Raw genomic sequence first — 26,128 nt, 5'->3', positions numbered from 1 at the left:
GAGGGGCAGCTGAGTCACATCTACTGACCCAGGCGACTGCCTAGTTCACCTGTTGAAAGGGATGATATAAATAGATGGATCAGTAGCTTGACTCAATCCCACTGGTTCAAGAAAAAATAAAACGAGTGTCTAAATCTTTCCACACTTTCATCATTGGTACTAAAATCTGACCTTTTAAAGTGAAGAAGCCTAGTTTGCTGCTGCTAAAATTGAAATATTAGATATTCCAGGCAGTGCATTTGTGGACACTTACTGCACAGTTTCAGTATTTATATGCTTAGTGGAATGTGGCCTGAATCCAAAGGCTGAATGAGTTTATCTATCTAAGAAGTACCTTTAGAATACATTGCATAATGTTACTCTGGAAAAGGATTGTGTGAGCATAATTATTTTGGGCCATAGTCTTCCTTAGCTTGAACACTACAGAGTAAATAGCAATATTTAGCTCCTATTTAGTATTTTTGGCCATTTAGTACTGGAATGAAGAACAGCCTGACAAGTTAGTACAAAAAAATGATGGAAAAAGCTAAATGCAAAAAAAGAGATGCTATTTTGTAGAAGTTATAGTGTGAAAGTGTTACTCCGTACCACACGCAGTACAGAGTGTGAAAGAAGCACAAAGTGGCTAGTCGCTTGTGGCCCTAATAAAAATACTCCTTAAAAACAAATAATCTCAACTGCGAGAAGTGGGGAGTATAGTCTTTGAGAAGGTGGGAGGAATTAGGCATTTATGCTCTTTGTCTCTTGCAAAGCTGTGCAACATCCATCTGGAATGCCATTACATTTTAGGTATGCCCTTGGTTGCACTAAAATACATTGCACACACCTGTGTGAGGAAGACTGAATATTTCAGTTACTTGAGAGGAATATGGAAACCAACTGCAGCCCATATGCATGAGAGCAAGGGGCTGGAAATGATGTGCTAGACAGGAAATTGCATAGCGTTCTTTCAATATCTGCTGCATTTACCATATTCTCTGACACATTGTTGTTGTTTTTTTGCACAGGCCAACGTAGCATAGGAAAATAAAAACTGATAAATTCCTTAAAGATTCAGTCTACTTCTGAGTTTGATTTCCATGAATGCCCATTTGTATTTACTCAATGTAGAAAGTGATCCATGGGCTGATGGGACACATCTTCCCTCAGCAATAACAGGCTTAGCATGTTTGAAAATTACTTAATTTCTGTGATCCCACAGAAAAATTGGGTATAAAATACTAGGAATAAATAAGTTACCAAGAAATACCTCAGTGGCTTTTTAGATCACTTCCTAGTATGGACTGTAACTGCATCTTTACAGGACAATCAAATTTGACATCTTAATTTTCGGTCTTATATGAGGGAGAGACATACAGGCTGTGCACCACCTTACCTACCAAACCAAGACTTCTCAGTTGACGTCTCTTCTAAGTGAGTTTTTTTTAATTATAAAAACAAACTAACAAATCAAAACTGTAGCCCAGATATGTGGCAATGGCTTCAGCAAAAGTCAGTGGGGGAACATGACAAAATTCACCTTTATACTTCTCCCAAAATCCTAGGGATGACATGCACTGTGCCAATTCCTGGGGATGAACTAGAAGATTACGCTAACACCTATGCAGGCTGTTAAAGGTCCTAATGGGCTGCACCCACTGGCAGAGATTAACAGTACAGGAGCATCCTAGCCATAACCTCTTTCCTCTGGCCATACCCCCAGTGCTGCTTCTTAGTTTATGCACATGCCTCAGGTGGCATGTGACCAGGATTCATCACCGAATTTGGTCCGCTAGTTGGATCATTAGCTTCCCTGGCTTGGGCCAGGTACTGATGGGAGTATTCCATCGTGCATTCTGGAAGATGGAAAAGAGTATGCCTTTATGCCATTAAGGATCATTTTGACACTAGTTAACCTTCCATGGCCGGATCAATGACCTCTGTGGGATGGCGGAAAGCAGCCATATCATACTTTTAAAAACAAAAGGCAGATATCATTACCTTTACATATGTTACTAGGTTAAGTTGTTTGTTCAAAGCTTATTTAAAAAGTCTTTTTATCCATTATAGCACTTCAAGACTATGAGTTTTACAAACCAGCTTAATTTGTATTATGGTTTCACCTGCAAGCACCAATCCAGGGTCAGGGCCCAATTGTGGTCGGCCCTGTACACACAATATACCTATGTATTTATGAAGTAAACTGTTACATATAATGTCACATATGGCCTAGTGGCTAAGTGAATATTCTCCTGATGTGATTATACAAAATATAATAGACTACTGACAGGGGTATGCACAAGGGGGGGGGTCAAGCAGAGGCATGCCCCTCCATTATCAGTGTGTACCCTGCAGCCAGGGAGGGAGGAAGCAGGAGGGCAGTTGGCTGAGCTCTTCCACCCCCATCCCCTGAGCTCCTCCACCCCCTGTCTCACCTCAGTGGGTGTTTGCAAAGCAGGCAGCAGCCCTGGGACTCCAGCAGCAGGGAAGGAGAAGCAGCAGCTGTAGGAGTGCGGGGAGGAGGAGCTCAGCCAGCAACGCTGCTACTTCCTCTGTTCCTAGGCTGAAGGGACATGGGGAGTGCCGCTGCCAAGGGAGCTGCTGCCTCCTTGCTGCTGGCATCCTTGCAAATCAGGGTGGGGAGAGAGTCACAGGAACCTTTTATTTATGTGTTTACCATGCCCCTCCAAAAGTGGTCAAATTTAAATTCCTGTGCACGTGGTTGACTACTGGTTTATCAGATCCTTCTTCATGAGAGAAAACAATTATATATAAATTTCAGAGTTCCTAGAAATTCAGAATGTCTAGGCACAATTAATGCTGCCAGTCATACAGAGGAGGGCTTAAACTCCCAAATCAGATTGAATATGATTAGAGATGGAGGAGGGGATGACATCTGAATCTAAGTTAGGTTTTAGGCTACAGTTTGTGGTTCATATTTGGCAGGATTGAAATTCACAAGCTATTTGAGAGAGAGCAGGATCAAAAGTTGTGGAAATCTTGCAAGATCAGATGATACTGAATAATGGAAAGTGTTATCAGCAAAGTCATAGGGGCAGGCTATAGTCCAGGGATCTGAACTCAGTTTCTCCTCAAAATTAAAAAAAGTCTGAATTTGAGGTTCCATTTGTGGTTCATCTCTACCATAATGCATTCATGCTTAAACTTTTCTGTGGTATACACCAAGATAGATCAACTAAGTGAGAAGAGGATTTTGTGAAGTTACCTCTGGCCTTGTGTTTCAGACTGTGGACTGGGAATCACAAGATCTGTGTCAAATCCTGACTCTGTACCCATCTTATGTACACTTGGGTGAGTCACTTAATCCTTTTCTATCAGAGTTTCCCATCCCTAAAATAGGGTAGCACTTCCAGACTTTACAGGGGTCTTGTAAGGATAATTCACTAATGTTTGTAAGGAAAAACAAGCACGAAGGAAAGAAAAATATCTCAAGATAAGCCACTGTACCACAGACACCTGACAGTTGTTATGAGAAAATGCCAGAATGGGAAAAGGTCTGGGAAACACACAAGATCAAAAGGACTAGAGTGTGGTTTAAAAGGGGACTCTATCAAGAGGGAGAAAACTGTGTGAGACTGTTGTTCATGGGAACCAGAGTGCTAGTTTCTGGAAAAAAAAAATTAGACCTTTAGGCAAGATAGACATGTGTACTGTTTTTTAAAATCTTTTTTCTCCTGTGCTTTGTTCCTACTGCAAAATAAGCAGTACTTTTACTTTAAGAAGGCTATCTTTTCACTGTACCCCCTTGGTCACAGACTCCCACAAAGAAGTGTCAGAACTCAGCTGGACCTGCTGGGTAAACACAGTTGATAACATAGGGTACTTACTGAGAAATTTCATCCTGGGATAAGTAAAGGCATGAGACTTTATATCTGAGGGGATATATACACCTCTACCTCTATATAACGCTATCCTCGGGAGCCAAAAGATCTTACCTGCGCAGCTCCACTAATTATGTGGGTGGCCCTTCATTCTCTCATGTGCGGCCACCCAGGTGTGGCCATAGAAGGAGCCATCCGCAGACCACAGTTTGAGAACCTTTGGTCAGGGGTTCTGTTCCTTTCTTTTCAGATTAAAAAACTGTTATGGCAGAAGCTCAGTTTAGGGCTAGTCAAAAGATTTCTATCAAAATGGTTTTCCAAGCCCATAGAGGAGAATGGGAGTAAGACCGTTGAACTACAACTCCCATGAGGCACTGTGACAGGGCAGGCAAAGAATTTAATATTAAACTGACCCATAACAAAATGTTTTGATTTGGTTTGACAAACCAAATTATTTTGATTCAGTTCAACTCATCCCAGCACAAAATGTTTTGTTTCGATTTACTTGAGGAAAAATTTTCAGTTGCAACTTTTGAGTTTTCTTTTTGATGAAAAGTCAAAATTGTCCATGGGAGAGTTTCCAATTTTCCCACCAACTCTACCTTAGTTATATCAGTGGGGAAAAGTGGGGATGTCTTGGGAACATATTTAAGGATCCAACAATGAGGCTGTTTTTATTCAGGAAAAATGCTACAAAGATGCCTAATAAAATGTGCAGGTTTAAAGTGAGGATTACGAATAAATGCTGGAGTTGTAGAAAAGTCAATGGTGATTTTATTCACAGGCTATAGTATTGCACAGTAGTATTCTCCTTGTGGGAATAAATAATTAGGTGATTAAGTCTGTTCCTAAGTAATGACCTTTGGAATGACCCCAAAATATATATGACCCCTGGGAGATGTAAGAGGCTTACCAAGTATCAGTAAGAACAATTTGTGTTTATATTAAAAGTTGGTGTAATTGTTAGGGGATCAATTGTTAAACACTGGCAAATTTGGGGAAAAAATCATAATGAAAGAGTGGTACATGGGCTTCTGTGACCTCACTGATATGCAGATAATTAGGTGGCAGGTTAGATGACAGCTGTGGAAAATTACAAGCCATTTAGTTTTGGGTTTTTGGAGCTACATATGAAGAGTTTCACCATTCAGAGACTAGTGAATAAACTGTATGTGTATATTACATGCAAAACTGAATGTGTAATATTGTATCCTCCCAATGTAAAACCAGGATTAAGAAATCTCCAGGAGGTTCGTCTCATGACATCTCCTCCACATCATTTGTTTAGGAAGAGGACGGAAAGGGCTATCCCCTTTTGGGGATCAAACCCTCCAAGCACAGGGGGATTCAAAGACCATCTGAAATGAGTCACTGCACCATCATGCAGGCTCACAGTCCCTTCCCTCCCTTTCCTGCTCTTTAGCAGCACAGCTCTTAGGGAATCTCCTGGCCATAGTCTCTTGGTCCCAAGACATACCCCTTCAAGTCGGATTCCATACTTTGGAGAGGGGCTATGGAACAGCTTGGAGATGTCTTACCAGTTCTCTGCAGTGTGCAAGATAATGTGCATCCTCCTAACCCCACCCTCCCTCTGCATTCCAATCCCAGAGACGACTTTCCTTGGGATGCTGGGAAGGGCAGAGGGATACTGCAGCAAAGGCTTTGAGAAGAGTTAGATATTATTATTTCATCTCCATCTCTCATCTGTTCTGTTCCTTTCTCTCCCCATGACCAGCACATTTGTATACTTTCTAGTCCCCTTCTGCTCATCTGCCCCTGCTCATGGTCCTCCCTTCTCCTCCACATGGTTCCTTACTGCTTAGTTCCCTCTTCACAGAACATGCTGCCCAGACATCTAGTCCTCTCTTTCCCTTATTTTCCTGGAGATGCTGCCCATCTGGTCTATTCTCATCTCCTTTAATCAATCCTCTGCTGCTCATGGTTGGCAGAGATGGTTCTGTTCTGCTTATTTCTCATATGTAGCAGTATGTACCCCCTAGTAAAAGGTAGATAGGCTGGCTCTTTCTCCATGTTTCCAGTTGCTTTTACAGACCTCCAGCCTGTCTTTTGCAATAAAAAACCTGGACACCCTAGAAGATGCTAAAACTATGTTATAAATGTGAAAGCCTCAACAGAAAGTTTAGTTACTACACAACCTGCAGAACACTATACAGTGCCACATTTCCTGTTGACTCTCTCAGGCTCTCTCAAACAGAGAGAAGAAGCCATTGCAAAGATTGATACAGAGACTGAAGCCAGGTTAGATTATAGCAGCATATGTAGTTCAGTCCCATCTGATTGTTGTACTCTCATTATTCATCCAGCCACAGAATATTCATAGAACAGTAATTGTGGCTCAATGTTTCTATCCATAATAGTTTCAATTTTTAGTTATTAAATATGTGGAAAGAACTTGCTGAAAAAACCCAAAAGATGCACAGCTTTGGTTCTGCTCTTTTCTTCCTCTTCTCCACTTTCAAAAGTGCCTTTTGATTAGTGATAATTCAATGATGATTTTTTTTTGCTACAAGTTTAGAAACATCAGCATACAAATAGCACCATGGAGCCACCACATTTTAATTACCTCGGCTGTATCTACATATAGTGTGTAAAAGTCACTGTTAACTAGGACTGTTAATGAAATAAATTCAAAAATGGAAAATATCACACAGGCTATAAGCTAAGCAATCTAGGTATTGCTCAGTTCTATTAATTAATAAAAAAATTAATGCACTCAGCCATTAAAAGTAGCCAATCCACTAATGGCTAGAGCTCAAGCACTGACCAATTACCTAGGAAAGGAAACACACTAATGTCAATACTGAGAAAATATAGTCATCAGCAAATTTGGTATTAACATTAATACCAGGAAATGACTGGATGAAGTGAAATCTTGTATGTAGAACATATTGTAAAACAGATATTCTCTTTTTAATATTCTGCTATAGAAAATATATCAAAGTTATTTTTGTTAGTACAAAATAACACATCTGATTGGAAGCTGAAGGTTCAGGAGTAGAGATAAATGGACACTGCACTGCAGCAAAACTACACATTTCTTTGAATAAGTCCCACACATTTCCTTCAACCCCATTTTATTTGATATCTGCAAACAATGACACAATGATATTTTGTTCACCAGAATGATCACAGAAACCACAAGTCTTGTAGATGCTGGTGTGAATGTGTTAGTGTCAAGGCTAGTGTTGGAAGTATTCAAAAGGATATTTCGATTTCCATCCTTTTGTTTATAAACAGTTTCAATCTTTCAATCAGGGAGCACAACAATACCCTGTGATGTAGGGGGGCAACTATACAGTACAAATAGCTAAAAATGAAGTCCAAAAAAATTGGCTAAAATATATTCATGTGACGTGTTTGTCTCTCCAATTCAAAATTTTTAGACAAAGTGAGGGAGGTAATATCTTTTATTGGACCAACTTCTGTTAGTGAGAGACACAGTGAGAAGTTGGTCCAATAAAAGATATTATCTCACCAACCTTTTTTCACTAATATCCTCAGATCGACATAGCTACAACAACACTGCTTGCAACGATTCTGAACTGGAACATTTTTGTAACAATTTAATTCTATTAATGGAGTATTTGCAAATAGAGACAGGATTAAATTTGTTGAATGCATTATTTCCTATAAATAGCTCACTCAGCTCTACTTACAACTGTAACCACACCTGTTAGCATAATGAGCCACGGCCATGTACAATATTGAACTAAACTACACACATGGCAAGGGGAGTAGATGTCAGGAGTTTCAGTAACAGAGGGAAAAGTTGAGCTCAAATAGAATTCCACAAACTGTAACTAAGGGCCAGATTTTCAAAAGTGATCAGCACCCAACATGGTGAGTAATTGTGAAAATCTGATTACTTATTTTGGTACTTAAGTGAGAGCTGAGCTCTTTAGGTGTGGGTGCCGAGCACTTGAAAAATCTGTCCCTTTTAGTTAATGCAAGTCCTCAACCCATGTGCTCCTGTTGACTTCAGAGGAGTTTCACATGACGGATCAGGCTCTTCACTGGTAAGCAGACACTAAAAGGTGAGACCATATTAATCAGTAATGCTACTCTTGGGAACTTAGAATAAAGTTATTTAAATTTACCAAGCTTAATCTTGCATATTGAATCTTGCCCATTGAAGCTAACAGAAGCTTTCCCCACAGAATTCAATGACAGCAGGACTCGGTTCATGAATAAGTTATATTCTATTCATCAGCAGAGATCTTTCTTCCATAATTGCTGGATCTCAGTAGGAAAAAAAAACACCCAACCCAGATCAGTACAGTTCTGTTTTATTTTTTAATGTGTTCATTAGAGACAAGGATTTCCTAAAATAAAAATGATTATGCACCAGAAAAAATTCAAAAATATATCGCTAAACTCAGTGTAAGCCAGGACACACACTAACAAGATTAATTTTGTTGGAGCTGTGCTTTCATAGCAAGGCTCTAAAATATGTAGACAGCAGTTCTGAGCACTTTGGAACCACTTCTGGATTTTTTGCTGATGCCCTAGAATTCAATCCACTGCAAACTTTTAAATAAACTTCATTTTTAATTCATCATGACCTCCCTCCCTCCTCCTCTTCTCCTGAGTTTCTCTTTTCCCAGGTAATAATTTTACACTTTCAAGGATGCACAGGAGAATTTTTACATCTTGAGTATTGAGCCGGACTTCTTGAAGATCTCCATTTGCAATTAAATACATTCTCCAAATGGACAATTGAAATTCTCAACTTTCCCAATTTGATGAATGGTTACCATAATGATGAACGCCTAGCAGTCTGATAGATAGGATAGTAAGTACATTTAGAGATATCACATTGACCTTTGAGGAGAAGCTGCTACCTTGCTGCTACTAGTCAAGCTAATTTTACAGACAAGAAACTGAATATTTTGTCTTCTGTGGGCTCCTTAGCTTGCTGCACTCCACCAATGCCATAAAACAGAAGATAATGTATTCTGTCAACAGAGTGAAATAATGCTGCTAGGTAATAGAGTTTGAAATGTTTACAAACCTATAAATGAAAACTGCTCCATTAATATGAATGAATATAATCAAATTCCTTCATGATAATTGCTACATGCATAATATTGCAAACGAGCTATTTTTAGTACATTAGTTGCACGTTTTATGGTCTAGGAAAAGAAGTGACTGTTCATTAGCATTAACTTCTGTTATGCAAAACGATGTTCTTTAACATCCTTTCATTAAGAGTTCAAGGCCCCATTCTGCAGGCATTTACCAGTGGGCTGAGTCTCATTTTTAATCAACTGTCTATGGGAAAAGTGGCAGAAAACAATATAATTGTATGTTTTAAGTCGCATCAGGTATTGGGGCTGTTCATGCAGGACAAGATTGTCATGCTTTGTGCAATGATATAAAGGGGTGATAATGACCTTCCCGGCTTTTTTGTGAGTAAGGTTATCAATATCAGAAACTGCGTTCTCCCAATGCTGTAATTCAGAGGAAATATTTCCTCTCACCCAGCTAGACAGGAAGTTGAAGGAGTGTTGGCTCCATGTTCCCCAATTTGCAACTGAATTTGTATGTCGGGAAATTAAATTTGCACCAAATATAGTATGGGCACAGATTACTTCCTCCCTGAAGCCTTGGGGAACCAGGGACTGTATTGTGATTCCAAGTCCCAGTATGGTCCCCGGATTACTTTTGGGGAAGTGGGACTGAGCATTTCCCCTTGACTTAGGGCTTGAGAAAGAGCAACAGCATAACCCCTTTACATGATGAAGATATAAGGGAGAAAAATGAATCACAATTGGGTAGAAAAAGAAAACGTAGGAAAAGTGAGGGGAATAATGAAAGAAACAAATTGGCTTAGCTCATGAGGGAAACATTGGGGGGTAAATATCCAATTTACAAGTCCCAGGTGCCTAAGTCCTAGGAATGCCACTTGCAGAACTCTTGCATTATTATGAATGTAATGCTGATGCCCCTGGGTAGGAGATCAAACCAGGAACTTCTGGGTCTAAATGCATGAGCCTCTACCTGAGCAGGAAAAAAAATCTCTCCTCTCCTAGCTAAGGCTGTAGCAGGCTCATCAATCTCCGGGTGGCCTAGCTACTACTAGACAGGAACAGAGAATCACACCAAGCTGATGTGGGTTACATGAGATTAATGATCTGATTACTAAGTCTACAAATTTAATACCTTAAGCCCTCCTCACTCCCAAGCATGCATACACACACACATTCATCTATGTGAGAGCCAAGCAGAATCTGACCATTAGGCTGTAAGGAATATGAGACAAAGAATATTTTTTCATCTCTGTTCTACAAAGCACCATGAAAATTTACAGCATTTCATAAGTGTTCTGTAAGAACAGTAACACCCCATTGTCCTCTTTCTTAGACAAAACAAAATAAAGTCCAACCCCATGAAAGCAAATATGGAATTAAAACTCATTAAAATATCTAATGTACCTATACACAAAACAGTTTAGCTCAGTTTAAGATGCTGATCTTAAAGTTGAACATGAATAGTAGGGAATATGGCTGCTCTGCTGATACTATTTGAAGAGGTAACTCTCCTTCTATAGCAATATTATTTCATTGACTCAATTTGTGTGTCTGTGTGAAAGAGAGAGAAACTTGGTTTCAAATTTGTAGTCTTTGTACAGTTTTCTTCATACCTGAGTAATACATTTGCATCGGACAGTTTGCATCAGGCACTGAACTCATGACCTCACACTTTAACAAAAATGTGCCTAAGTGCACAAGAAATATGCTAATCTGCCAGTGCTGGAGAATGAAGTCTTTCATCTATCAGAACCATAACAAGCAGAGACAATCCAGAATTCCATATAGTGCCCAACCAATATATAAGACTTTTGCACTTCTGCAGAGACCCCTTCAAAGCACAACAATTAGTGTTGTTGATTGCAAACCGCCACAGGAAGCCGCACACATTTTTTAAATGTTGCAGTGGAATTTCCTCTTTAACCCCTCAACAGAGAATGGGAAAGAAAACAAAAACACAAAATAAATGAAGGCCCTTTTTTGGAACGTTACAGAACCCAGAGACTTTAGAGTACAAATAAGAAAACAAAGTCCTGGCCCCCAAGAGCTTATAGTATAATTTAAAAAGGGCACAACAAGTCAGGCAACATAACAGCTGTGAGCAGAAGGAAAAGAAAACAGTGGTAACAGCAGTAATTTTATGTGGTTACTCAACAAGGGCATGAGTGCATCTTGGTAGAGTTATGGGGTTTGTGTTTAGATATAACTATTAAATAATAAGATACCTTGTGGTGCATTTGTTTGTGATAGGTCTGTTTGGCTGATGATGACTTTCCAGGATCAATTCACTTTAGGCACAGAAAAGTTCATTGCTAAAGGCTGAAAGAAAAAGAATGTTTTTATAGTTATATATTTTCATTCTGTGGAAGAACTTCAACTGTACAGCTCTAGATATATAGCTTACTGCAAACTATAGTAATAGTTCTCATTTTAATGAAAAGCTAGCAGGCAAGACTAAATTTATTTAAGGGTTGTGTTCACAGAAATAAATCCTTAACTACCTTTGAAGTCTGAGCTTCTAGAACTATATTTACTGAAGGGAATTGTCTGTGGTAGGCTGAAAAGATTCATAGTCAGAACTATAATCACATAATAGAGGTAGCATAGATCTTTTATGAGTGGATTGGGGGAGGAATTATTTTCTAAGACTGAACAATTATCTACTACGATCCTCCTATGTAATGTCCTGCACCTTAGCAGCCTCCCCTCCCAACAGACCATGGAACTCATCAACTTCCCATCAACTTCAGTGTGCTATGGGTCAGGCACCTAAAAAATATTTCTGGGGAGATTGTCTGGTATATGTAAAGCCCTATACTGCTCAGCCACAAATCTGTGAGTTAAGATGACAACACTCCTCCCTTTTCTATGATTTTCAGGAAGATTAGGTGGTGTCTTCCAAAGCTGGTTATGTTGTGGATGTGGCACTATCTAGGCAAGCTCTTTTTGGAGACTGGAATCTAGTCCCCTGGGAGAGTGTCTATGTAAACCTGCCTTGCCCTTTTCAGGGATGACTCTTCTTTATGTACAACATACTCTCTGAGCTTAGCAAGTGCAGATTCAACATGTATAGGTGAATCAAGCATACTAACCTCATAGATAGAAAGACTAGAAGGAGCCATTATCATCATCTACTCTAACCTTATCCATATCAGGCCATAGAATCTCACCAGTATACTCTGTACCATGACCATAATTTGTTTGAGCTATAGCATATCTTTTAGGAGAGACATCCAGTTGTGATATAAACACTTCTAGTGATGTAGAATCCACCATATCACTAGATAAGTTGTTCCAATGGGCAATTACTTTCACTGTTACACATTTGTGCCTTATTTCTAGTTTGTCAAGCTTCAGTTTACAACCCATTATGCCTTTTTCTGCTAGTTTAAAGAACAATTTGCTATCAAGAAATGTCTTGTAGACTGTGGTTGGTTTCAGGAAGGTTTATACTTGGCAGACTACCCATGCTACCATAGCTACACAGCTGTTGGTACTTTATGGTAAATAATGAAGAGGGCAGGTCACTGATACAGAGTGATCTGAAGCATTTGCTAAACTGTCTGCAAGCAAACAATGTGTGTGTTTAATATGGCTAAATATTAAATATAAGTGTATATAAGGAACAAAGAATGTAGGCCATACTGAGTGGGGGACTCTGTTCTAGGAAGCAAGGACTCCAAAAATATTTGTGGGTCTTGGTGGATGATAATCTGAACATGAGGTCCCAGTGCAATGCTCTGGCTATAAGGGCTAATGTGATCATTGGATGAACAAACGGGGAATCTTGAGTAGGAATAGGGAGATTATTTTATGTTTGTATTTGGCACTGTTGTGACTGCTGCTGGAATACTGTGTCCAGTTCTGGTGTCCACTGTTCAAGAAGGATATTGATAAATTGGAGAGGATTCAAACAAGAGTCATAAGAATAATTAAAGGATTAGAAAACATCCCTCATTGTGATAGACTCAAAGAGCTCAATCTATTTAGATTAAGAAAGAGAAGGTTAAGGAGTGACTTGATTAGTCTATATGTACCTACATATGAACAAATATTTAACAATGGACTCTTAAAAAAACAGTATAACATGATCCAATGGCTGGAAGTTGAAGCTAGACAAATTTAGAATGGAAATAAGGCATAAATTCTTAATGGTGAGAATAATTAGCCATTAGCCATTGGATCAGCTTGCCAAAGGTTGCCAAAGGTTGTTGTGGATTCTCTATCACTGACAATTTTTAAATCAAGGTTGGATATTTTTTTAAAAGATATGTTCCAGGAATTATTTTGGGGAGGTTCTATGGCCTGTGTTATACAGGAGGTCAGATTAGATCATCATAATGAGCTCATCTGGCCTTGGAATCTACAAATACTCATGCTAGCTCAGTGAAATCTAGTACGAGTATGTGAGAAAGGGAATCTCATCCATAGCTCATAGTGTAGGCATAGCCTAAGCCATCTCTTAATCTTTTTTTGGATAAACTAAATAGATTGAGGTTTTTAGTTTCTTGCTGTAAGGCATTTTTTTCCAGATCTTGAATCATTCTCAGGGCTCTTCTCTGAACCCTCTCCAGTTTTTCAACATCCTTTTTGAAGTGTGGACACCAGAACTGGACACAGTGTTCAATAATAGTATCATTAATACAATAATACCACCTCCCTATTCCTACTAGATATTCTCCTGCATATATATCCAATTAGCATCTCACTGAGAACTCATGTTCAGCAGGTTATTTACCTTGACTCTTAAGTCCTTCTCAGTGTCACTGCACTCCAGGATCTTTTAAGTGTGACCTACATTCTTTGGTCCTAGATGTATAAATTTGCATTTGGTTGTATTTAAAATGCATGTTCAAATGAGCTCACCTTACGAAGCTAACCAAGTTAGTCTCTATGACTTACTTGTCTATAGCATTATTTACTAGCTCATCTCATTAATTTTTGTGTACACTGCAAATGTTATCAGTAATTATTTTGTATTTGCTTTCTGATCACTGAGAAAGAGACTGAATAGCATTATGCCAAAACAGATCCGTACAGGACCCCACTAGAAATACCTGCAGTGGCTGATGATTCCCCATTTACAATTACTTTTTGTGATCTATCTGTTAACCAGTTATTAATCCATTTCATATGGATTACACCAATTCAGTATAGTATTAACAGTTTCATCTTCTGTGCAAATTAATGGGATTCTAATTTAGTTCTTAGGGGACTGAGTTGCTCAAAAATGTTACACTAATTACATATGGGTTCCAGTAACAAATTTGTCATCATTAACCTGTGCTTGATTTGAACCAGTGACACTCTGCTACGAAGTCCACTAGATCTTTCATCTGTTGAACTCTTATCGGGTTCTTTCAGTGATATTTCCAGATGGCATAACTATTTGCTTATATCTGACATTTCTGTTTTATTGCTCAAAGACTTAGTTTTACTTTACAACTTAATTTTAATACCACTCTTATGAATTTCCCAGACTGAACAAATATGTTCAGAAGTTGTCACTATTCTTGCAATGTCCCCATTTGGTATCTGACAGAAGAACAGTGCACAGACACACAGTAGTTTATCTAAGGCACACTCCAAAAATAAACTTTGACAATTCACAAAATGAAAAGGCTTGGTTGCCCATCCATGTCCAGGAGATCCAAGTATTTCCTTTATAATTTTAAAATGTAATCTATAGGTAGGTGTCAGTGCTCCGCTGCATTGCATAGGGTGGGTCGCCATGTACTGGAGCTGGTAAAAAGAAGTGGTGAATATTTCTTATGGAGGAAAAAAAAAAACATTGAAATTTCAGATTTTCAACTAAAACTGATTCCAGCATATACTTTGAAAAATCTGTTGCTTTGTTTGGAGTACAAGATTCAGCACATAGCAATGTCTCAAAAATTAGGTAAGATGAAGGAGAAATCTTTGATAGCACATGAAGTTGAAGAAAAGAGACCTTGTCCAGTGGCACTATGCATTCAGACTAAGGGAATAAGTAGTGACTTGTACCATTCAACAGCTTCCCTGCTGGCTGATTGAAAAGTGACAAATGGTCTGTGATGAGACTCCTCTCTAGCTTACCTCACCCCCAGAAGGATATTTGGACAAGGGAGTACTTCAAAAGCAGGGTGTAAAAATGCACCATATTACCAGAGCCAATGTTGTGTAATTTACAGGCTGTGGCGCAGGAAAGACACAAGTTACATTGATTTCAGTTCTCTTACAGTCACTCCTTAATTTTGCCCCTTGTATTTGTTTGACTTTAAAAACTACCTTGTTTCCATACTTTTAGCAAATTATTCAAATGGCAGAAAACAATTGTAGGAATGCAGGAAATAGTCTAGGGCAGGTGGAATGAATGCAGCAGGCAGAGATTGAATTACTTTTTCCTTCCTTTTTCTCTAGCATGGCACACCACCTTCTCCATTCAAGACTGAAATGACTGTGGTGGTTAAAATAATGCCACATACATAAGTCAGAAAAATTACTTGTCACATTGTAAATGCACATGGTGTTGTCCTGCCTTTCAAAAGAGGTGTCAAACTCTCCATTGCCATTCCACATAAAATATGGTGACACTGGATAATTTAGCTCAAGCTATTTCATCATCCAGAAAGTTTTTTTGAGATAGATGGACAGATAAACCAACTGCATTCATTCACATTTACTATGTACTTTTTTGGATCCATCAATCATACATAGATCCAAAAGAGGAATGCAAGTTCATGCCAACTTTTTTCCTGAGCTTTAAGCACCTGATCCACAATTTAACATCTTTCTAGAGATGAAAAAAGATAGAATTTAGCTGTTATTTATTTGCACAAGGGTAAATTCTTTCCAAACACCGATGTATCCTAGCATTTAAAAACAAGGAAATATATTTTTTACAGAGCTACTCCTGCTGTTAAAAACAAGGAGCAGTTTTCTGTTCCCTAGATGTAACCTCACTTTTCTTTTTAAGGTGTTGTTTTTATTAGAACATGGTAGCAACAAAGGAGTAAATTGTAAACATTTATCATCTAAGCATTGCATTTATTGATTTTCTCATATACAGCACTTTGGGTACATAGTGATATATGTTGGTACCAATGAAAAACGAAAGGTTATAACAGTTCACTGATTATGGATCATCCCCCGAGAGAGCAAGAAAACTCAGTAACAAAGTGCCTGAGTTGAACGTTGCCCATTTATTGTGTTTTAAATGCACTTTGCGGATCTTTAATACTGCGGGCCAATTTCTTTCCGGGCATAATTCACTCAAGAGAGCAGAGTTACACCAATAATTAATTTGGCTCTTGGTGCGTGTTTGTTTCTGAGTGTGCACATCTTGGTTTATTGGAAAGTCTCCTTCGGTAACTATGGAGTACGTTGTATCATTTTCAAATCATAAAGTAAATCATCAGTAAACAGCTCAAGTAACATATGACACATAATTCAACCACCTTTTATACCATGAATATAGATAAGGCTTTATCTATTTATTTCCTTAGGGCTAGATTCTGGTCAGCCCGTATTCAGTCATGCAATGGACGAAGAGGGTGTAAAGACCCCACTGCTCTTTGTGTAACTTCTTCTTCTTCTGTGGTCTGAGTAAAGACAGGGAAGAACTACCAGTCGGAAGTCTCCCAGAATGCCTGGCACCCTAAAAGTATGTAGGGATGGCAGAAGTAGGTGAAGCTGTGGTTTCATAGGCAGAAGTATGCTGCACCCCTTAAAGAGACATAGCAGCTTGTACTGTCCCCCATTCACCAGAGCTCCAGGAGGCATTTTGCCACTCTGCAGTAGAATTCCCATGATGCTCCTCTTAGGGTGGGGTTTTTCCACACTTCCCTAGTGCTGAACTGTGTCAACCAGGTACGTCCAGACTACCCACCAGATCGGTGGGTAGCGATCGATATATCAGGGATCGATATTTTGCATCTCATCTAGATGCGATATATCAATCCCCGAACACGCTCCCGTCAACTCCAGAACTCCACCAGGGCGAGCGGTGGTAGCGGAGTCGACGGGGGAGCCGTGGCTGTCAATCGCACGCCGTGAGGACGGGAGGTAAGTCAAAATAAGATATGTTGACTTCAGCTACACTATTCCCGTAGCTGAAATTGCGTATCTTACATCGACCCCCCCCACCCCCAAATGTAGACCTTAGTGTTGATGGTAAAAACATATATTTTAACTTCAGATCTTGCCTCCTCCAGAGGAGTAACTTTAGCACATTCGGTGTATAATTATCCAGTCATTTCTGACTTTTTCCTAAGATGACATAAAAGCAACAACTGACTTTTTCTGACATGCAGATTGTCAATGTCATTCCAAATGAGCCTTGCCGAGACAGATCTGCTTACAAATGTCAAAAGCTGGTGAAAGAGAGGCAGAAGAAAAGGAAATCAAGCTTCTGTATTTACTGATATGTAACTCATGTTGTTATACAGTATGCAACACTGAACCACGTGAAAGGGAAGACATAATGTAAGTTAGGCTTGGTCTACACTAGCCACTTATGTTGGTATAGTGTGGAAAATCCACACCCTGGAGTGACACAGTTATAGACAAACTCTTACACTGCTCACAATTTGTTGTCATTGTCAGGACATGCTGACCTTTTTCAATGGCTGTCATCCCACTGCCTAGTTATATTTTCCCCTCTATGCCTTGTGCAGCATGCACTTTATCATCTTTCAAATGCCAAGGCTTTAAATGAGCTTTCTGGTACATATATTTAGTTTCCATATTTACACTGAAAATGTAGTAGGGCTAAACACACCCATATGGATGAAGTATCACTGTCCCTGAGCTTTCATTCATCCTTTACACTGAAGAGGAAAAGCCTGATTATCACAGTTTCTGAGCACCCTATGGCTCCCATTGACTGCAGTCGGTCCCAAGCAGCTCTGAAATACAGGCTCAAATCTTTTGTGAGCTCATAAAAGTTCAGTTGTGTGGGGTTTTTTTGTTTTTGTTTTTAAACCCACTACACATTTGGGGGGTTTATCTGCACTTTCCTGGTTATGTCCTGAAGTGGAAAAAGAAGAAATCCTCACCTAGTGTAAATCAACATAGCTCCATTGAACCTGATTTATATCTAGAGAAGATCATTTCTGGCCAGACTGAAAGGAAAAGTACCAGAAATGTTCATGCCTGTGCTTGTACTATTTCCAGCAATATTCTGATGGATGGCATATCTTTAAAAAAGAGGGTGTGACCCTGCAGATTTACTCGTACAAGTAATTCATACTCAAATGAGTCCTACTGAAGTTAGTGGGCCTATTCATATGGAGTAAGGCCAAGAGACCCTTTTGCTTTCTGGCATGCTGCAATTTTAAAGAAATTTCAAAAAGTCTATACATTTTAAATGCATATACAATTTCCCAATGGAGCCAGCAGAAACTGATCCAAGAGGTGAAATCTTCCTGTTGGAACACACTAATGTATGCTGAAGAGAAAGCCAGCTAAGCATGTTTTAATACACCCTTCCAATTCCTAAAAGGAGATCACATTTTACGGACCAAAACTGACACATGAAGCTGCAGAGAAATCAAATATTTGCATAAGATTTTCTACTTTTACCTATGAAAATAGAACAGGAGACAGTCAAAAAAAAGGCATCTTTTGGGAATGCTCATTTTTGAGATACATATTACTGTCTACAGTAATATTTCTAATTTTAAGGAAAACCTAGCAATCAATTTATTTAAGATTTGTTTTTGCAAAATTATACCCGAAAATGCCTTTGGAAGTTAAAAATCTCATCCTATATTTACTAAAGGGAATTGTCTATGGGGGCCACAATAGTTCAGTCAGAACTGCAGTCACACAATGCAGAAAACATGAAATATTTTCTAGGGGGAGGAATGGAGTAACCCATTATCGATAGGCAAAGAGACTGATATTCAATTATGTGTGTCCTAATATTCAGCTAGCATATTAACCTTTTAACATCCAAAAACTTAAAGTACCAGATAGTCTCCACTTTTTCATCTTCATCTTCTCTGTCCCAACCAACACCCCTCTTTCGAGGAGCCTACAAGAGCCTACAAGAGTTTGTTTTTAAAAGTATTTGGAGACTGTGAGATCGTAAGCAACCAAACATTCAGTTACATTTTTTATTGAGGGAGAGCATTCAGCAACAGTAAGGTAAATCCAGGTGATGGTGAAGCTGCTAGCTTGCATTTACACATGCAAACTGTATTTATGTATATTTATGTATTTAATCAATTTATTTGTTCAACTGCATTTAGCATGCACAAGCCTGAGTTTGTCCATGAAAAATTTAGTCACATAAGATGGCAACTGTAATTTTACAGGCTGGTGTTAAAAAAATTGGCACTTAATGTGCCAACAGTTTTTGTCTGTTCTCCGATCATCCTTGTTCTTTCTAACTCTATAAGTAGACTAGAGGTCACAGTAAGTAATCGTGTATTTTGTATCAACCAGCAACAACAGATGCAAAAAAGATCGTAGTTAAAATTCCTCGTGTAGAAAGCATCTTAAGTAACTGAAATTATTCTCAACCATTGTTGGACCCTATGTGGCATGATGAAACATGGTTGGTTTCTTACTTTTACAAGAGACAGTCAAATGAAAGGCAAGCTACAGCATAGCTACTAGTTGGCTTATGACTGTCTGCTTTTGTCAGTGAATTTTGTAATATAAACTTTTTGCTCCAGCAAGCTCAATCAATATCACTGCTAGCATATCAAAAATCATCAATTTACAAGCAAAATAGATTTTTTTTAACGTGGTAGTCTACTGTACTGTGAAGATATCATACAATTTTTAGAAGAGGCAATTTGACAACCCTTTGAATGTATTAGAATTTTACAAAAGTTCAATTCTGATATTGTTTATAATATGTGTGTGCATGCTGGTTTATACACAATGCAACAAATATCAGCATGTACTTTGCTTTGAAGCAAGGCCCTTGGCTTTTGTGTTGGAATTCTGCTACCTTAGGCAGAGGGGAAATTCTCTCTTATAACCACATTTGCCTTTCCCTCTGCTCTACAGAGGTGGAAGCAGAATCAGGCCCAATAAACTGAACTTTTTACAGGTGGTCATTAATTACATATTCCTTGTGTTATGGGAGCCCCATTTGATACACTGTGGTCTGATTTGCAAAAATGCTAAATCCTCAGAGCTGCAACTGAATTTAGTGAGCACTGGGCTTTGAAATTAAGGTGATATATAATGCTAAGTACTCTGAGAAATCAAGTCCTAGATGTCTCAAATTGGGTACCCAAAATTAGTGGGTAATTGTGACTTTGTGCCTGAGTTCCCTTCCTGTAAAATGGAGTTGGGTGTTGTGAAGATTAATTAATTATTGTTTGTGAAGCATTTCTACTATATGGATGGGCACTATGGACTTTTAGATCAGAAAATTATTAATTCTGTCTTCAGAGCAGGGTTTGAATAGTGAGCAGAAAATACAGCCTAAGGCCTCACTCTGAACAATTAGGAGAAAACTATATAAAATAGCTGCTCATTAAGCGAGCACCATTCATTGAGTCCACTAAGGCAGGGTTTCTGTGGAAAAAAAAGTTGTGGTCATGTGACTAACTGTTTCGGAATGCATTTGCCCAAGAGGGCTGAGTTGTAGCTGTCCAGGCAACCTTAATTCCAACATTTCCAATCTTTTGAGTTCTTGATTTGCTATCTTAATAATGTTTTTTATCTAGAACTTGTGTTTAATTTTGTATTGTACTTTTTCTTTTGATTTGTAATGATAGTTACACCAAAAATGCTAAGTGCTTATTCGATTCATAGATTTCAAGACCAGAAGGGACCATTGTAATCATCTAGCAGGATCTCTTACATAATATAGACCATACAACTTCCCCAAAATAATTCCTAGAGAATATATTTCAGAAAAACATCCACTCTCAGTTTTTAAAAAAATTGTCAGCGATTGAGTAGCCACTAACTCCCTTGGTAAAGTATTCTCACCCTTAATTTACCTCTCATTTCAGTCCTGAATTTGTCTAGCTTCAGCTTCCAGCCATTGTATGCTAGATGGACCATTGGTCTGACCCAATATGGCCATTCTTATATTCTTGTGATTGTGTTTTACCTTTCTCAGCTAGATTGAAGAGCCCATTGTTAAATATCTGTTCCCCCTCTAGATACAGTTTGTTCCCCGTAGATTAATTTTAGATATATTGAGAACACAACCAATGAAGAATATAACTAGCAGCCTCCTCTAATCCTCAGAATCAACCTAAGTAATGAGACTGAATCCCAAACCATACCTCTGTACGCCCTTGCGTACCTCAGTACACCTCTCTGACCCTAAAAAAAGCATGAGAAATAGATGGGCTTTGCACCATGCCCTGAAAGTCAACAAATGTGTGTACCTTCACCCCTAAACCCATCTTCAACACAGGGAGCAACATACATGTCAGAGAAATGGAGCTTCATGCAGGCTGCAGGCCCATTCTGAGAATTACAATTTCCAGAACCTCAGTGACCTGACCTCATTACGCTTCCCCCAGTTCAGTGAATGAATAGCACAAACTTTGATCCATATGAAAACTAAAAAAGATCAGTCTGGACTTTTGTTCAGATATAAAAACAAGACTATTCCCTTGCCAGCTCAATTTAAAAAAAAAAAAAAACTAGTTAGAAAATCTTCCCAGCAGTGGGGAAGCTTGCAGGCAGTTACACAAACTGCTCGATGTAAAAAGGCTGGCATTGATCTGGATGAAGTTTTGGTAGGTGAATTTCCCACACTGATTGACCGTGCCATTTTTGTTGTATTAGATAATTTGTCCTCGCATGCTGCACAGAGAAGCAATTACGCTGCAGTTAAAGGTCAATTCAGGAGGGTCTCTGGGCCAGAAAGATTTCATTACATCTTTAACAAAAATGTCAAAAGGTATGAAATATTGTTGGAATACATGTGAGGAGGAAGAGTGCAAAAGGGGTTGATAGCCCAGTCCTTAAAGGAACTCTACTGGGAGCAGTGACAACTGCAATGTGAATTTAGCAGCTGATAATTAAGTCATTGGACTATATGTCCCTCCAGTGATGCAGAGAGATGCAAAGCACTCACTGACACCAACAAAAGGATAGTGGGATGAGGCAGATAGGCCCCACACTGGCAACAGGAGGGTAAAGCCTGTTGATTCATTTGGCCCTGAGGGGAGCCCCAGGACCTTTAAAGCACCACCAGAGCCCTGCCGCTGCTGGGGCTCCGGCGGGGATTTAAAGGGCTTGGAGCTCCAGCCACAGTGGGGAGCCCCAGACCCTTTAAATCACCGCTGGAGCTCTGGCTGTGATTTAAAGGTGATTTCTGGTGGCTGGAGCCCTGGACCCTTTAAATTACCGCCGGGGAAGCCAGTCCAGTTCGGCACGGCGTACGGGCTCTTGCCGGTACACCGTACCATACCGTACCGCCTTACTTTTACCTCTGGCTGCAGCCCAGAGACTGACATGCTCTGCTGGCCAGAAAAGCCTGTGCTAGAGGGGATGACCAGACCATGGGGGATCAGTGGAAACATGGACTGTTTGGAGATAAGCCCCAATTAGAAGTCTGAGGTCCCACTGAAAGGTTGTTGGGTGATCTGGCTTTGAGATGTGCTTTTTTTTTGGTTCCTGATTTCTCTTAGACCTTAACACCCTGGAAAGAGTGGGAATGAAGTGTGCCTTGGGTGGAGGGCCAAAGTACTGCTACCTTGGACCTCCTAGAGACAGATCAGCAGCAGCTGGGTGAGTCATACCCTGATGGGCCAAAAGCGGGTACTGTAGAGGCAAGCCTGTCACATCTGGATACTTGGTTCATCCTTAAGGTGGCAGGCGATAATTTCACTGGTGTCCTGCTTTATTGATTGTCCCAGGAAAAGTCAACTTTAGCAGGGGCACCATTTCAGATTTTGGTAAGAGGGGGGCAACTTAAACCGTGATTCCTGGGGCTACTTAGGCACTTGAAATCTCTAGTTTTTTGGCAGATAATTTAGCAATTAGCTGACAGGAGACCTGTATCTAATTCCTATATAAAAGAAAGAAAATTAAATACATATTAGACCCACTCAGCTCTAATAACAATGTGTTCTGACATCTTGTGGCAAGTCACTTAAGGGACACTGGTTAGGTTTAAAATTGTAATTTATATTCTTACTTTATTACTAACTCTGTGGAGAGAGAGACCCCATCAGGATTCCTGGGTTCTATCCCAGCTCTGGGAGGAGAGTGGGGTCTAATGGGTTACAGCAGGGAGCAGATACATAGGGTTCTATATAAGAACATCAGAATGGCCATACTGGGTCAGACCAAAGGTCCATCTAGCCCAGCATCCTGTCTTCCAACAGTGGCCAATGCCAGATGCTCCAGAGGGAATGAACAGGCAGTCATCAACAGTGCCCTGTTGCCCACTCCCAGCCTCTGGCAAACAGATGTGAGGGACATGCAGAACATGGTGTTGGATCCCTGCCCACCCTTGCTGGACTTATCCTCCATGAACTTATCTAGTTCTTATTGGAACCCTGTTATAGTTTGCAAAGAGTTTCACAAGTTGACTGTGAAGTAATACTTTTTTTTGGTTGTTTTAAATCTGGTGCCTATTAATTTCATTGGGTAACCCCTAGTTCTTGTGTTATGTGAAGGAGTAAATAACGTTTCCTTATTCAATTTTTCCACACCATTCATGATTTTATCTACACCTCTATCATATCCCCTCCTTAGTCATCTATTCATGGGGAAATGGCTCACCCCTGGATTTACAAAGATTGTGAAAAAGCACAACAAGCCACAGTAATGCACACAGCATTGATGACACTGGAATCCAACTGGGTCTGCAGGCATCTCCAATGGGATTTCAGTCTGCCAAAAGCACATTTAAACAACCATTCTACACCTGCTGAGGAAAGTAAATAACCCATCTTTTACCAGCCCCTCTACAAATCAGGGTATGGTTTCATGAGCCATCAGAAAAGGGGATAATGTGGGGTCCCCGAGAATAACAGTGGGAACAGTAACTCCATTCATGACAATGTCACTTGGTGGGAACAGTGTACCAGACTGTTCATGAATGTGGACTCCTGATAAGCAAATAGCCTGGCATCAACTTTCCCAGCGCAACCCACACTGACATTCATAAATTGACCTCTGTGGTCCACAAGGACCTACATAACAATAGTACCCTTTGCAGTTTATGTACTCATATGCTCCTTGAGAAGGGCGATCTGTGGGCACATGAGTCCCATCAATGGCCCCAGCAGAGTTTGGAAATCCCTTTCTCTCAAATCCAGCGATTACCTTCGGAATCTCTTTAATGCCCACCACTATGGGGTAACCACATGCCTGACTGCCTCAGATACCATTTTCATCATTTTACTCACATTCAACTTCCCAGCACCAAACTGCTTGGCAATGGACCTGTAGCAATCAGGGGTAGCCAGCTTCCAGACAGCAGTAGCAACATGCTACTGGACTAGCAAGGGTGCCCTCATACATGTATCTTTATGCTGGAGGGTCAGGGCAAGCTGCTCACTAAGCTCCAGAAATGTAGTTTTCTTCATGCGAGTGTTCTGGACCCACTGCTGGTCATCCCACATCTGCCACACAATATGGTCCCACCTGTCGGTGCTTGTGGCCCTGCACCAGAAGCACCTGTCTACATAGGGGGCATTAGCAGCTATACTGAGGATCATGAGCAGCATTGGCCAGTGAGAGTCATGCCTGGGTACTCCTTCGCCACTGCCTCCTCCTCCTTTTCCATCATAAGCTGTGCTAAGTGCCTTTGATGGGTTAGAAAAAGCAGCAAAAATGTCCACCAGCACCTCATGGAAGCTCTGCCCAATTCCAGACACAGGAGTGAAAGCACAGAGAGAAGAACAAGGCTCAGCAGGCTGCACTGGTGGGCTGTTCAAACTTCCTGTAGCTTGCAGAATACACAGTAAAGTTTCCCACAGTGCCAAAGTGGTCAAAGTGCCACATTTCAGGAGGATGCTAAGGAGTCTGGGATATGGCTGGTTTGACTTGGATCTGAGTGGATGCCAGAACCCCATGTTTGAGCCAAGGTTAAACAATTCTTAACATAGGGTTAACAATCAATTGTAGATGCTCAAGCCCCAGGTTCTCTAACTCAAGGTCTGCTGATTTGAGACCAACGAACCACAGGCTTACACTGCAGTGTACACATACACTCAGACTTTTGGAAATCCCACCCAATTTCTTTATTACATCTTGCCTGAGTCAAGTGTCTGACTTGAATTTCATAGAATACTCCTCAAGGAGAATCTGAAGATTTATCTTACTTGCATCAATTCTGCCAGATTCCCATGATTCTTTCCATCTGTCTCTTTTCTCTTACCCTTTCTTCCTTCCCTCCTCAATGTTTGTCTTTTCGTTATTCTTCTTTTTGGGTAGCACACTCTCTCTGATTTTTCAGTCTCTGTTTGAGAGCTACACAAGTACACCTCTACCCCAATATAACGCTGTCCTTGGGAGCCAAAAAAATCTTACCACGTTATAGGTGAAACCGCGTTATATCGAACTTGCTTTGATCTGCTGGAGCGCGCAGCTCCGCTCCCCTGGAGTGTTGTTTTACCACATTATATCTGAATTCATGTTATATCGGGCCGCATTATATCGGGTTAGAGGTGTAGTTAATTGCTAGTATTCTCCAACAGCCTGAACATTATTTCTGTTATGGAACAAGACAAGAAAATTCAACAACCAGAACATAACACCATGTTTAGAATAAGATTTCTCTTGCCTTGTGATAGTTTCAGAGCTCTGTGTGATTATGTTTCAGTGACTTAACAACGTGGATGTGGTTTAGGGGAATAACTGTTTAAACACTAAGTAACTCTCCAAGCCAGCATCATTGAAATTAACTAACGTTACTGGTCAGTGGACTCAGGTATCAGTAAGGATTTTCAGTGCCACATGTGAAAAGACATCATTTGATTTTTCTGGGCCAAGATTGTCTGAAATCTTTTTCTGGTCATATTACAGGAGGGGGTAATGTATAATACAGGAAGGGCCCATATTCTGCAGCACAAACAATAACTACAATACATAAAATAAGGACAAAATGGGCTCAGTAACTGTATTGTGTCATTGTCCAATTAAGCAATGCAGATAAAGTTCCTGAAATAGCTTTCAATTAACACTTATTATGTACCATAGTATATTTAGTTTCTTAAAGGGCCATTAATTGTTAATATACTGCAATTAGCCGTTAAGTACGTGATTAATATTCTGCTAATTGCTTATTTAATGTTATTTGGCATTCATTACCAATGAATAAATATTTAATTGAAG

At 39.8% G+C, this 26,128-nt stretch overlaps 1 long non-coding RNA gene across 1 annotated transcript in view; it reads right to left on the bottom strand.

The window, feature by feature from the left end:
* Positions 1 to 26,128, bottom strand: part of LOC120398718 — a 110,994-nt gene that overhangs the window by 46,750 nt on the left and 38,116 nt on the right. The window contains exon 2 of the long non-coding RNA XR_005594658.1: positions 11,098 to 11,191. This is a non-coding gene — a long non-coding RNA (uncharacterized LOC120398718). The remainder of the gene's footprint in view (positions 1 to 11,097; positions 11,192 to 26,128) is intronic.

Source organism: Mauremys reevesii, linkage group 2, assembly GCF_016161935.1.
Source record: "Mauremys reevesii isolate NIE-2019 linkage group 2, ASM1616193v1, whole genome shotgun sequence".
In the NCBI taxonomy this organism is placed as follows: domain Eukaryota; kingdom Metazoa; phylum Chordata; order Testudines; family Geoemydidae; genus Mauremys; species Mauremys reevesii.
This window is presented reverse-complemented; position numbering and strand designations above follow the sequence as displayed.